The following is a 12,607-nucleotide window of genomic DNA, read 5'->3' on the forward strand; positions in this document are numbered from 1 at the left end:
TCACGGGCTGCAGTTTAGAGCACGCGAGACAACGCTAACGCTTGGTCACTGTCCCTGAAACTGTTCCATCTCTATCTACATACTGGAATACTTTATGTATTGCTTGGTTGTATACAAACTTGAAACGGTTTCTTCAAGGCTGAGTTTATGTCGATTGCATTTGATAATCTTTATCAGGGATCCATATGATTAAGATTTTAGTCTGCCGCGATGTTTTTAGGTGCTTTAGAAAGGAAAGAAATAAAAATGAAGCAATAGTTGAAATTTTTGTGAAGAGCTAACTGCATGTTCGGTCTTTCGACATCACGAACAAAACCACTAGCTCCGACTGCTAGACGGCGACGAAGTGACGCCATGCGCGAGATCAAAGCTCGGGCCTGCAGCTGGGGCACCGCGAGACGACCGTCAACGTGTTCGGTGCAGGCATATCTAACGCTTCAATTCGCACTGGTCTTGCGGCGGCTAAAAATGACCACCGAGGAGAAGGTGCCGCATGTAGGTTGCGGACGTTCAGCATTACTTCGAGCGTTGACGGAGCAAGCCAGGCGCCCAGGTGCAGAAGATGGACCTTCGTCAGATCGCTCGGGTCGGCTACAAATGACCTCCGAGGAGAAGGTGCCGCACGTAGGTTGCGGACGTTCAGCATTACTTCGAGCGTTGACGAAGGAAGCCAGGCGCCCAGGTGCAGAAGATGGACCCGCTTCAGATTGCTCGGGTCGTTCATATGGATCTTCTTCAAGCCCTGACGATGGAAGCTCATCGACCGGCCATTCGCTGTGGCGTTCTTCAGGTTACGCATCGACAAGGGTCTCGCTTACTGTGCCCGCCATGGGACGTGGTGCCCTGCTCGGAAAACTAATGGGTGAGTACTACAGTGCCTTCATCCGGAATCCACCAGATTCTGCTGAAGGGGATGTAGTAGAAGGCATACCAGGACCGTCTGGATATGGCATTACGGCAACACATGGGGACGGCTTAGTGGGCACGCCGGCCAGCATGAGCATGCATGCACAGCAGAGAACAGCCACGCAGGAAGCTCAGGACATCTCTGGAGAGGCCTCCGCAGCTGCAGAGGCTGAAGGAAGTGTTGGACCTCCAGGACCGGCGATGGCGCAGCCAGGCATGATGGAGCTCACGGGAAAAGCTGGCCAGCCGGACTTTCTTGAGGCCGACTGCATTCATCTGGGCACCAAGTGAGGTATTCGTGGGCGCGAGTGCCGTATCAGCTATGACTTTACCATTGTCTCTAAGCGCCCTGGCGATCAGCGGTTCAGAAGCGACCCTGTTATGGACAGCGCTAGCTGCACCCTGGTGTTTCCTAGCACAAGGATGCACTTGCCTCAGCGGGTTCAGGCGACTGTGACATTCACATAAACTGTGCTGCGAATCCAGTGCAGTATCGTGGAAGCGCGCATAAAGTTTATGAAAAAAGACTCTTCCTCACAGAGCAGGCAACTTTACAACGTGGTGTTGAAGAAAGTGATTCACTGCCGGCAGCTGACCCATAGTGCCTGCAACTACGTCAACCGCAGGGGTTTTCGTGACGCCCCAGCGCTGACTGGAAGTGTAGCGTGGCTAGTGCAGTCTGTAGCTGAGTATGAAGGGCTCCTGCTGAAGTGTGGTGTGCTTTAGTGTGCTGCGCTGTGTAACTGCAAGTGAAGTTTTGTTTCATGTATACAATGGTGGTGGTGGTAGTGGTTTATTTAAAAATAAAAAAGTGAAGCAAAAGAGTGTTGCCGGCCGCGGCAATTGCTATCTAATATCTTAAGAACCCAAGCTGCAGCCGGCGGGAATGAAAGGTAAAGGGAGAGGATAGTGAGGAGAAGTATAGAGGGGAGCGACAGCAAGAAAGGACAGGGGAGAGCTTTGTACACTGTTTACAAAATACAAAAGTAACCAAGTTCGCGCCGCTCGCGCTAATGTCCAAGCATTGTCCGAAAATAAGTGCGCGCGAGCGGCCACTGCGCACAATCACTTACAAAAGAAGTGAACTCTATGTACATAGCCGCGCGCATGTAGCGTCCTGTCTCGGACTAATCGCGCGCGCGGCACACTGCACTAGCGGCCGGGGTGGGGCGCCCGGCCACGTGTATACAATACCTACCCACAAGACTACAAGGTCAAATCTGCGCATGTCATTCAGGCTGTAGTTTTAATGACATGGTAATTTACCTCACATATTGGTTGGATGGCAGCGTGGGCATTAAAATCAGCCTTCCCTTTTCACTTTCGCAGCAACCAAACTAGCCAGGCTAAAAATTGCAATGCATATGCAATATTCAGATCCTGGACTAGCACTTCTTTAATGTTAATCGCTGTCACAGCCTCGCTGGAAGAGGTAATAAAGTCAAAGATATGGCTGTTTGTCGTTAACTGCACTCCATATTTTAAAGCTATGCAACAATTTGCCCTTTAACGCCTTTTACTCTTTGACGTGAAGAATTCCGAATGTGTGGCCTTACTCTTGTATTGTTCGCACGATGAATGCGGTTTCGTGAAGCTGAAGCCTGCGTGGGAGCTAAAGCCAAAAAACCAATAGCCAGCGAAAATACCTGGAGTAAATAAACGCGACAACTTGGAAGGTTGAGCGATCGTAGTGGAAAATTAATAAACCACATTTCTGATTAATGCAGTAGCATTTAGGTTGCCTTGCAAAAACGACCGGGTTTCTTCGTGACAAAATTCTCTTACTGGTCGACAGTGTGGTAACGTCGTCACCTTCTCCAAATTATAATATCTGAGGAGTGAGGAGTACAATGTTTGAGTGCTTTCTGTTGGAATGTTGTAAACAATTATACTGACCTGACTCAGTGATCTGCCCCATTACACCCAGAAATCCCAACTAATGCACCGAAATCTACCCAAAAATCCCAATTAAGATTATTATTGGCAAACCCATCTCCTCTAGTCCCCCTCAACTCACCCACTTATTCCAACTAATCCAACTCAATCCATCTTCTGCCTTGGGCCTACTTCTAAAATTTTTGGGTCCTTTGAATTTTTCTGCAGTGAGATAACTTCCAATTGTTATCCTATTTTGTTCTTTAAGAATGTGGTTAATAATGCCTCCAAGATTTTTGTAACCCATCAGTATAATTTAACAAAACTTCAGTTTGGGCTAGATGGTGCATAGCTTATACTGAAATTAATTTAAGCGCACAAGAACACTCATACAAAGGAGGAAAAACACAGGACAGGCGCTAACTTCATCTGATTTATTCGCAGGTAAGAGACTGAAAATATATACATAAAACAAGACATGCGCAAGAAAGAAACATCGTCATTTCACAATACGTGCTCAAGATATCTGTATTCTGCCTGCCAAAGATTGACCGACGTGTCACTCACAGTCATGCCCCCTCTTCCTGATGTGAAAGGCTTCTAATAATTCACGTGCCGTCTTATCACCGCCTCTGCCAAGTATCTTTATCTCCTTCAGCTGTGGCTCGCACGCTCTGCAGTTCGCACAATGGTCTGCCAAATGTGTCCCCCCGCCCCGCCCCTTTGGCAGACCATTGTGCGAACTGCATTGTGCGAACTGCGAAAAGCCATAAGGCAAAGAAAAATATCGAGAAGCGCTAGCTGTTGCCTTCTGGCTTTCGGAGCGTACTGCGTAATAGTAACACGCCTTGGGTGCCGGCACCGTGCGCTGCAGCTATAATTAGATCCCGAAGCACACAGTGACGCAACTTTGTGCTACCTCATTTCACAATCTGAGAACGGCGCTTTCGCAGTGTGTCCGTCGGCGCCGTGGCTTAGTTGGTTAAAGCGCCTGTCTAGTAAACAGGAGATCGTGAGTTGGAATCTCACCGGTGCCTGTGTGCGTATATTTTTCGCTACAGTGACAAGCACACGCATACATACGCAAAAATGTGCAACGAGGTCCGTATTTTTTTCTTTTTTATCATTTGTAAACGTACGAAGACGTCGGAGTTTGTTCGGGATGAAAAATGCCGTTGTACTATGCTGCGCTGGGAAACTCGGGAACTCTCCTGCAGCTCAATGCTGCTTAGCTTGTACATCAGCCTTTAGAAGTGTAGATTTCTTGCTTGATGAATTTAAGGCAGCTCCTTTACATGTTTTGTTGCTTGCATGTAATGCTCATCAGACCTGAGCTGGAATAGGATTCTATAGGCGGAGATCATTATTTGAAAAAAAAAAAAACATGTTAAGAAACTGGCAATGCTTGTAAGAAAAGTTAACAGTTTTAGCATCATCGCTCATGGCAGGAAACAAAGAAGAAGGATGATCGCCACACTGAAGTTACTATTCGTGGTTCACAAGTGCCAACTTAGTATCAGTTCACTATATCCCCGTGTAGTTCGTGAATCTCGGTTCAACTATTTCACAACCTCGCAACAACTTCGACATTATGAATATTTTCAAGAACATAGCCCACCGGGCTAGGAACGAAGTCACTATATCACCCACACAAACTTAGTATACTAATTCGGATATAATGAACACTTTCAGAATTCATTCAGAATTTATTTAAGACAACGAAGAGGTTGTCCAGGGTGACGTGGCAAAATCCATACTTTGCCTGACGAGGCCACGCCACCCGGATGACAGGCGGCACACAGTCATGCATGTGTGCCACTTGTATGACAAATCTTGTATGTATACTTGTATGACAAATCGGGTATAACGGCCTTTCCTGTGTTAACTTCGGATATAACGAACCTTAATACGCCTCCTTGGATATAACGAATGTTAGTGTGTTAACCTCGGATGTACCGAACTTAGGTAAGCCACATCGGATATAGTGAAATTTTCATTGTTGCCTTGGCCGTAACACCCAAGCATGCCCCCTCCGACATACCGAACTTTCGTATCTAGACCTCGCATGTGACAAAGTTAGCGTGTTGACACCAGGTATAAGGATCCTAAGTGCATCAACCTGGATATAACAAACTTTAGTGTGTTCACTACGGATATAACGAACGTTAGGCGGCTGGTGTTTCAAACCAGCCACGGAGGATCGGCTAAGCGTCTTTTGTTCCACGTAGTATCGCCTTTTGAAAGCACCTGCGATAGACGCCTTTCCTGCTGGTGATATAAATTTACCATTGAGACACGTGTACTGAGTATCCTCTCTTGAATTTGTGCCTAGCAATTTTTTCCTTCTTTTGTTTTTTTTGCACATCATGTGTTTCTAAGTTCGTATTTATTGATATTGCATGTCCATGACTGCCTTGTATTGCAATGTTTTTAGAAAACAAAACAGTAGCAATTATTATATTAGAGAATAAATAATGAAATACATAAATAAAGCACGCAACTAGAATGTGCCCTGAAGGGCCCGCTGTCACGAAGTTAGCGTTATCGCTTCATCTCTCCACAAATGGAGGGAGTAGGAGTGCGGGAATCCCAGCAAGTTTTCTTTATTTCTTGATCTAAAGAAACGGCGGTTTATTCTCGTTTTGATCCAGTGGAAAAATAGCATTTTGTTTTAGGACACAGGTTCGCATGCCTGAAAAAATCTGGCCTGCTTTGTCTTTATTTTTCTCGCCGCAAAAATACAGGCCGAAAGTAATTTTTTTTCCTTCCTTATCTGCTTTCCAGAACAAGAAACGGCGCATCAGTACGACATTTGGACCGGAAAATGCCGTTTTAAAGGTAACTATTACAGAGGTACGAAGAGAGTGGGGTAGGGGAGGGGAGGCTGTGCACTGCCCAGTGCATGTCTTTAAGATTTGTGCTAAAAAACTGACCGGCGAATGTTGTTTTAGGGTTCATTTCCCCCCTCCTCCTTCGGCGCATAAAGAAAATATCTACCCCTTATTACTTGTATTGGCGCAAATTAAATAAGCTTGGAACAAAATATAAATTCCAGCCCTTTTCGTCGTTGAGAGTGGGTGTAAGTACGGAATGCATGCCTAGCTGCAAAAGCATAGCCTATAGATATTAGGGCTAGTCATAGGTGGTGGTTGACGCGCTTGGGTAATGGCCAGGTTCCTTGACTCCGGTGATGATGATGATGTTGTCCGGTGCACCACTTCCTTCCCCTTTTTCTTTTCTTCGGCCTCGGAAGCAAGGTTGGTCTATCCGGCTGCTTTCGCAACTTTACGTGTTGCAGTCATCAGTCGCTTATCTCCTTACAGCTTACTAAGATGGCAGTCTGCGCATGTTGGTGATTCATGATGGAAATGTACAGCGCGAAGAAAAACCAGGACGCAAGGAAGACACTTGGGACGCTGGTGTGCCCCATGAACAATTGTGTCCCATAAACAGTTGTAGGAAAATGGTAAGTAGCGGAATTTCATTATGTTTCAATTCAATTCAATGTTTATCATGATGTGATCAAGAGCAGCGCAGTACAGTCTTTTGCGTCTAAATAAATTGAAGAAAGCGCTTATAAGTTTGTCGTAGTTGAGGCCAGTTTAGGAATCCTCAAACCAAGCCTACTTCATCTGGCTGTGCATGCATACTTTATGCGTTATTCACATGATACAGTGACAACATAAAGGTGCCACTCTACAATACGGAAAGAGATACTGCACAAAGGCCACGAATTAGGGATGCCTGAAGACGATAACAGAGAATGCGTCGCGAGAAAAAAAAAATGTTTTTGTCTCAGTCTCCAGTTTTTTATTTTATTTTATTTCTGCGCTATATTTTCTAGCTTTATTAGGCAAAGCCGTAAGGCAAAGAAGATTATCGAGAACTGGCTGCCGGTGCGCTCTAGTGCTAGGCGCGTATTGCGCAAGATACGCACTTGGTGAGTGACGCACCTTCGGTACCGGAAACATGCACTGAAGCTATAATTCGATCCCAAAGCATACAGTGACGCAACTCTGTGCTACCTCATTTCACAATCTGACAACGGCGCTGTCGCTGTCGCTTCCGTCGGCGCCGTGGCTTAGTTGGTTAAAGCGCCTGTCTAGTAAACAGGAGATCGTGAGTTCGAACCTCGCCGGTGCCTGTGTGCTTACATTTTTTCGCTTCACTGACAAGCATAAGCATACACCCGCAGAATATGTGCAACGAGGTTCGTATTTCTCTTTTTTCATCATTTGTAACAGTACTTAGACGTTGGAATTTATTCGGGGTAAAAAAATGTCATCGTGGTATGTAGCGCTGCGAAGCTCGGGCAGTCTCATTGCAGCGGGCTATGGATCAGTCTTTTAGGAAAGTAGATTTTCGGTTTAATAAATTTAAGGCAGCTCCTTTACATGTTTCGTTGCTTGTATACAATGCTCCCGAGACCTGAGCTCTAACATGCTTCCGTAGACGGGATCAAGAGACTGAGACGATCGCATAAACTGGAGAGAGAGAGAGAGAGAGAGGGAAATAAACTGGGCTACGTATTGACCGTGCCATGACTGTGCACATCAAGTTTGTGAAAAAAATACCGCCTTATAATACAGGTGCCCTTATAACGTACTGTTCAAAGAAGTGATTTAGTGCTTGCAGTTCCCCCCCCCCCCCCCCCATTCCCCAGAACAACGTCCAGTGCACAGGTGCTCTCATGATGCGCCAGCGCAGGCTGCAGGTGTGGCCTGGCTATGTGCCGTCTGTAGCTGAGTATGAAGAAGGGTTCCTGATCAGCTGAGTTTTGTCCTTCAATGTGCTGCGCAGCGTCACTGCACGTGAAGTGCTGTTTAATATGTACAGTGGCTACTGTAAACACTTATGGCCGGAACTGTGCACGCCATGGTGGGCGCAAATGTAACGACGCGCTACAGCTACTACACATATCGGATGGATACCAGTAGGGGTTGTGAAAGCAGTGCTCGCTTTTCAGTTCCGTTACAGTCATATGATTAGCAGAGTTGAGTATTGCAACGCATGTACAATGCTGAGATTCATGACTAGTTTCAGCCTATACCCCCAATCACAATCACTTTCGCCGTTAATTATGATCACAGCCTCTCTGCAAAAGATAATAAATCATGCACTGATTAAGATATCGTGCCTGGTGGCACTTGTCTCTGAACTCTGAAAGCTCGCACAATTCCCCATGAGGTTGCATGTCGTCATGTCCAGAAGTCTGCTCTTAACTTATCACATGTAATCTCGAAAACACGCAGTGCATCGCAGAGAGGATAATTTTCAGCAGCAGCTTGAGGACCACAAAGCGCAAAGAGGCGTAAAGAGGGCAGGACGTGTGGACACAATCTTGTTTTATTGTTGGTTGGCACGATGAATGTGGTATCTCGGGTGTACAGCTAATTTCTGGAAATTACGAAAATGTGCTTTTGTTAGGGAGCATTTTGTTACAATATGCGCTATGCGCTATCCCACGCCACCTGCCTACGATGGCAGGTGGCGTGTGAAGAGCTACGCTCTAATTTCGCATAATGAATCATCATAATCGTCTGTCAAGTTTTTCTTCAAATATTGAGATTTGACAAAATATGTGTAACTGATTTTACAGATGTATAGTAGCACTTACCTAAATGACAACGGAGAATATTTCGCTGTTTGCATTGTACCGTAATTAGGGTACTTCCCATAAAGAATTGGGCGAAAACGTTGGGTAGCGGAATTTTGTTAAGCTGGGGCTGTAAGAGCAGCACAGGAACGACTTTTACGTCTAAGGATGTCGAAGAAAGCGCTCGTAGGGCTCGTTGCTGAGGCTTGCTTAGGGAATGCTTCTAAACGAGCCCACTTCGGCTGGCTGTGCATGTATATGGTATACCTGATTCATATGATGCAGCGGCTACACAGCGGTGCAACCCTACAAGATAGAAAGAAATAACGGACAAAAAAAAAAACAAGAATGCCGGAAGATGATACTAAGTAGATAATGAATCACGAGAAGAAAAATATGTTCTCGTCACAAAGCGTCTCGCTTTTTATTTTATTTTTTAACCCGATATTTTTTAATTTTATTAGGCAAAACAGGAAGGCACAGAAATTGAAAATCGGTCGGAAATGTTGTCGCGTTCGGCGCGTATTACGCAAGACATGCTCTTTGCTAGTGACGCGGCTTCGGTGCCGGCACCGTGCGCAGAAGCTATAATTCGATCCCGAAGCACACAGTGACGCAACTTTGTGCTACCTCATTTCAAAATCCGAGAACGGAGCTTTCAGAGCGCGTTCCGTCGGCGCCGTGGCTTAGTTGGTTAAAGCGCCTGTCTAGTAAACAGGAGATCGTGAGTTCGAATCTCACCGGTGCCTAATGCCTGCGTGCTTATATTTTTTCGCTTCACTGATAAGCATACGCATACAACCGCAAAAATGTGCAACGATGTCCGTGTTTCTTTTCTTTTATCATTTACACCAGTACTAGGACATTAAAGTTTATTACATTTTACTGGGGGTAAAAAAGGTCATCGTAATATGTAGTACTGGGAAAATGACGACTTCTGCCGCAGCTCAAGGCAGCTTTGTGTGTGCATCTGTCTTTAGCAAAGTAGAATTTCTGCTTTACAATTTCCACGCAGCTCCTTTTCAAGTTTATCTCCTTGCATATGATACTAATCTAACCTGAGCTCGAACATGCTTATAGTTCAAGTGTCTTTAACAGGGACTAACTGCATGTTTGGTCTTGGAGCATCACTCACAAAATCAATAGCTGTAACTGCAAGATGACGAAGACGGAGGGGCGCCACAGGCGAGATCGAAGCTCGCGCGCGCAGAGAGAGCATCGCGAGACGATCGTGAACGTTTGGCGCAGTGATATCTGTATAGAACAACTCTATTCAAACTGTTCTTGTGGTGGCTAACAATGACCTCCACAGAGGAGTCACATGCATGTGGCGGTCGTGTTGGCCGCGCAGCATTGGTTCTGGCTGCGCTGCAGCGGCATACAAGGCGCCCAGGTGTAGAAGATGGACCCTCATCAGCTGGCTCTGGGCCTTCATTTGAATCTTCAAGCCCTGACGACGGAAGCTCATCAACATACCGGTCGCTGTGCCGTTCTTCAGCTTACGCGCCTACCTGCGGCTCGCTTTCTATGACCGTCATGGGACCAGATGCCCTGCCTGGAAAACTAATGGGTGTGTCGTACAATGCCTTCTCGTCCGCGAATCCACCTTAATCTGCCGCAAAGCAACTAGAAGGCATACCAGGACCTTCTTTCTGGTCATGGCATTATGGCACCACATGAGGCCAACCTATTGAATACGCCAGCCGACGTGAGCATTGTTGAGCATCAGCCAGCAGCAATGCCAAAACCACAGGACAACTCAACAGAGGCTCCCACAGCTGCATATGCTGCAGCAAGGGTTGGACCTCACAGAGCTGCGATGGTACAGCCGAGCACCAAGGATTTCAGGGGAAAAGCTGGCCAGCCGGTACTTCTTGAGGCTTACTGCTTGCGTCCGGTCACAAAGTAAAGTATGGGCGTGCTTGAGTGCCGCATCGACCCTCGGGTGACTATCGCCTCCGAGGGAGCCAAGGGGACTTGTATAGCTAGACGCCCTCCGCGTAGGACGAGGTTACAAGAATCTCCAGTTACAATAAATATATATTTATGTGTTTTCGCAAGGATTGGTGGACCCTTCGCCATGACAACTCAGAAGCTGCAGTACATGGCCTATTTATCGCCGAATAAACAGCGTTACATATCGAGACGAACTAGGAATATAAATAATGATGTAATGAGCGCCAAATATCAGATTGCACTATATCAGTTGAAAGCAGTCCACAGCGCATGATGGTCTCTGACACACCGGCACGAAGGCCGGCGAAGCCCAGGAACGAGCCAGTCAGGCTGTCCGGGACATCCGCGTTGAACAGCGTTCTGGTGCAGTAGACCTTTGGGCCCAAAAGTTTGGCCGCCACGGCCACTGGCGACACCGAAGAAAGCGAGGCCAAGGAGGCATCATGCAGCACCATCTCGAGGAACAAGAGTTGACAACACACGTGTTGCTTCGTTCTGACGATGTCTCCGCACTCCTGGAAGATGTCGCAGATGCAATGCAGCATCGCATCGGTCGACGGGACGGCGTTGCAAATGTCGTTCCTGCGTGTAGTTTCAGGGCATTATTGGAGAACTCTTTCAATGCGAATGGATGAGTAAGACCGCCTTCATAAGCGGAGAGCTAGCACGGAATGGCTTGGCTTGCTGCGCTACATCAGCTTGGGTAAGCAAGGCAAGATGCGATCAGTTATTTAACACGATTAGCTGTTTACGAGCTTTCTGTAAAAGCAGATCTGCGAAAAAATCGAGCTAACGCCGACTTATGATAATGCTCACAGCAATCAGCGAAGTCTAAGCCATGACAGTCTGGAATGACTAGTCTGTGTGTTGAAAAGGAAACACTTCTGCAGACGCCGAAGGTGGAAAGGTCACCTAGTTACTTGGCTTCAGGAGCGTAGATTCTACCTCTTCCTCTCTGGAAACGATGAACTGCTTGGGGAAACTGAAGTTATTTGACAGTGTGGCACGTGGTAAGGTCGTTGCAGGGACGGAAAGTGGCTTAGATGTTAGGTCGCTAGATTGAGACTGAGTTTGAGCATCTCGCTGAGTAGTCTGTTTAGACAGGCTGGTGACTTCTGTTTATGGGATGACGTCCATAAATATTCTATCGACAATTCTTATCTACTGTTTCTATGCTTAGTGCCTTACACTTTTTTTACTTTATGCAACTTGTGTATATTAATTTGTTAATAAGCAATATATATAGACCGTGTATAGGTTTATGACCTTACTCATCTAGTATACTCTTGCCCTTATACGCTCACGTGAGAAAACTTGTACTTTGATCCCTAAAGGCAATTATTATGCAAACTAGAATAGGCAAAAGGAATCTTTACGAACTGTAAACATTGCTTGCTTGCCAGTCGTACTAGAATCCAAGAGTGTGAAAATATATATGAAATTGTTAAGTGGTTGTATAGACTCCACTTATTTCAGATCACGGCGTTCAGTGCTTCGCGCCGCAGTTTTTTTGCAAAGTGCCGAGAAGAAAGACCGAAGTCGGTCGGTTTTCGAGTGTCACGCGACTGCGCCTCGTGAATTGGGCCAGATATTGTCTCAATTAGTGCGGACCACTATACATCGTTAATGAGTTGCAAAGCATGAGTATTAAGCGCCACCTGCCCGAGCCTGAGCCGTCCAGTGCTGCCTGCATGCACGAGTGGTCCTCCATTATGAAGCAGGCCAGCGCACAAAAGTGCTGCTGCACTGCGTACAGTACTGTTCAGGGGATGTGAATACCAGCACGTAAGCCCAGAGTATTACGGAAGCTAACTACCGCTCTTTCGCATTCGTCCTCGCAACTGGTTCATTAACATTAACCAAGAACATAAATTCAGCAGAAAAAGGCAACGCCGCCTTATGGTCCGTGTCAAGAGAAAGCGTTTCGACTTGCTCACGGAAGCTTTGTTCAGTTGTGAGTGTGACAATGTAAGTGAAAAAGGCTTCCTTGGGTAAGCCGAAAAGTCCTCCTTTGACCCAACCCATTGGTCGCCATCGCCTTTTCTTACGTTGATTAATGATATTACTACTCGACCAGAGGATATTTCGTGAAGCCTTAGATTTCACCAAGAAAAATCAAACTATCACAAGCAGCTCCGTGTTAGAAGCTAGGCTCTGTACGTCCCCACCGCTATCCAATGGGCTGAAGCGACGCGTTAGGTTGTGCAGTGTGGCGGAAAAAGGGCTCCTGTCCCACTTTGTAGTGGTACACTTGTTCCCTATTTGACATTCATT

General features: G+C 46.4%; 3 non-coding genes across 3 annotated transcripts; all 3 read left to right on the forward strand.

Moving 5' to 3' along the window:
- Positions 1-3,744: 3,744 nt before the first annotated feature.
- Positions 3,745-3,818, forward strand: TRNAT-AGU (transfer RNA threonine (anticodon AGU)). Its single transcript has one exon. It is a non-coding gene; the product is annotated as a tRNA-Thr (tRNA).
- A 3,033-nt stretch (positions 3,819-6,851) lies between these two features.
- TRNAT-AGU (transfer RNA threonine (anticodon AGU)) lies at positions 6,852-6,925 on the forward strand. The gene has a single exon. It is a non-coding gene; the product is annotated as a tRNA-Thr (tRNA).
- Positions 6,926-9,052: 2,127 nt separating this feature from the next.
- On the forward strand, positions 9,053-9,126 carry TRNAT-AGU (transfer RNA threonine (anticodon AGU)). The gene has a single exon. It is a non-coding gene; the product is annotated as a tRNA-Thr (tRNA).
- Positions 9,127-12,607: the final 3,481 nt, after the last annotated feature.

This window comes from Amblyomma mixtum, chromosome 8 (genome assembly GCF_055824585.1).
Source record: "Amblyomma mixtum isolate Tamu chromosome 8, ASM5582458v1, whole genome shotgun sequence".
In the NCBI taxonomy this organism is placed as follows: Eukaryota; Metazoa; Arthropoda; class Arachnida; order Ixodida; family Ixodidae; genus Amblyomma; species Amblyomma mixtum.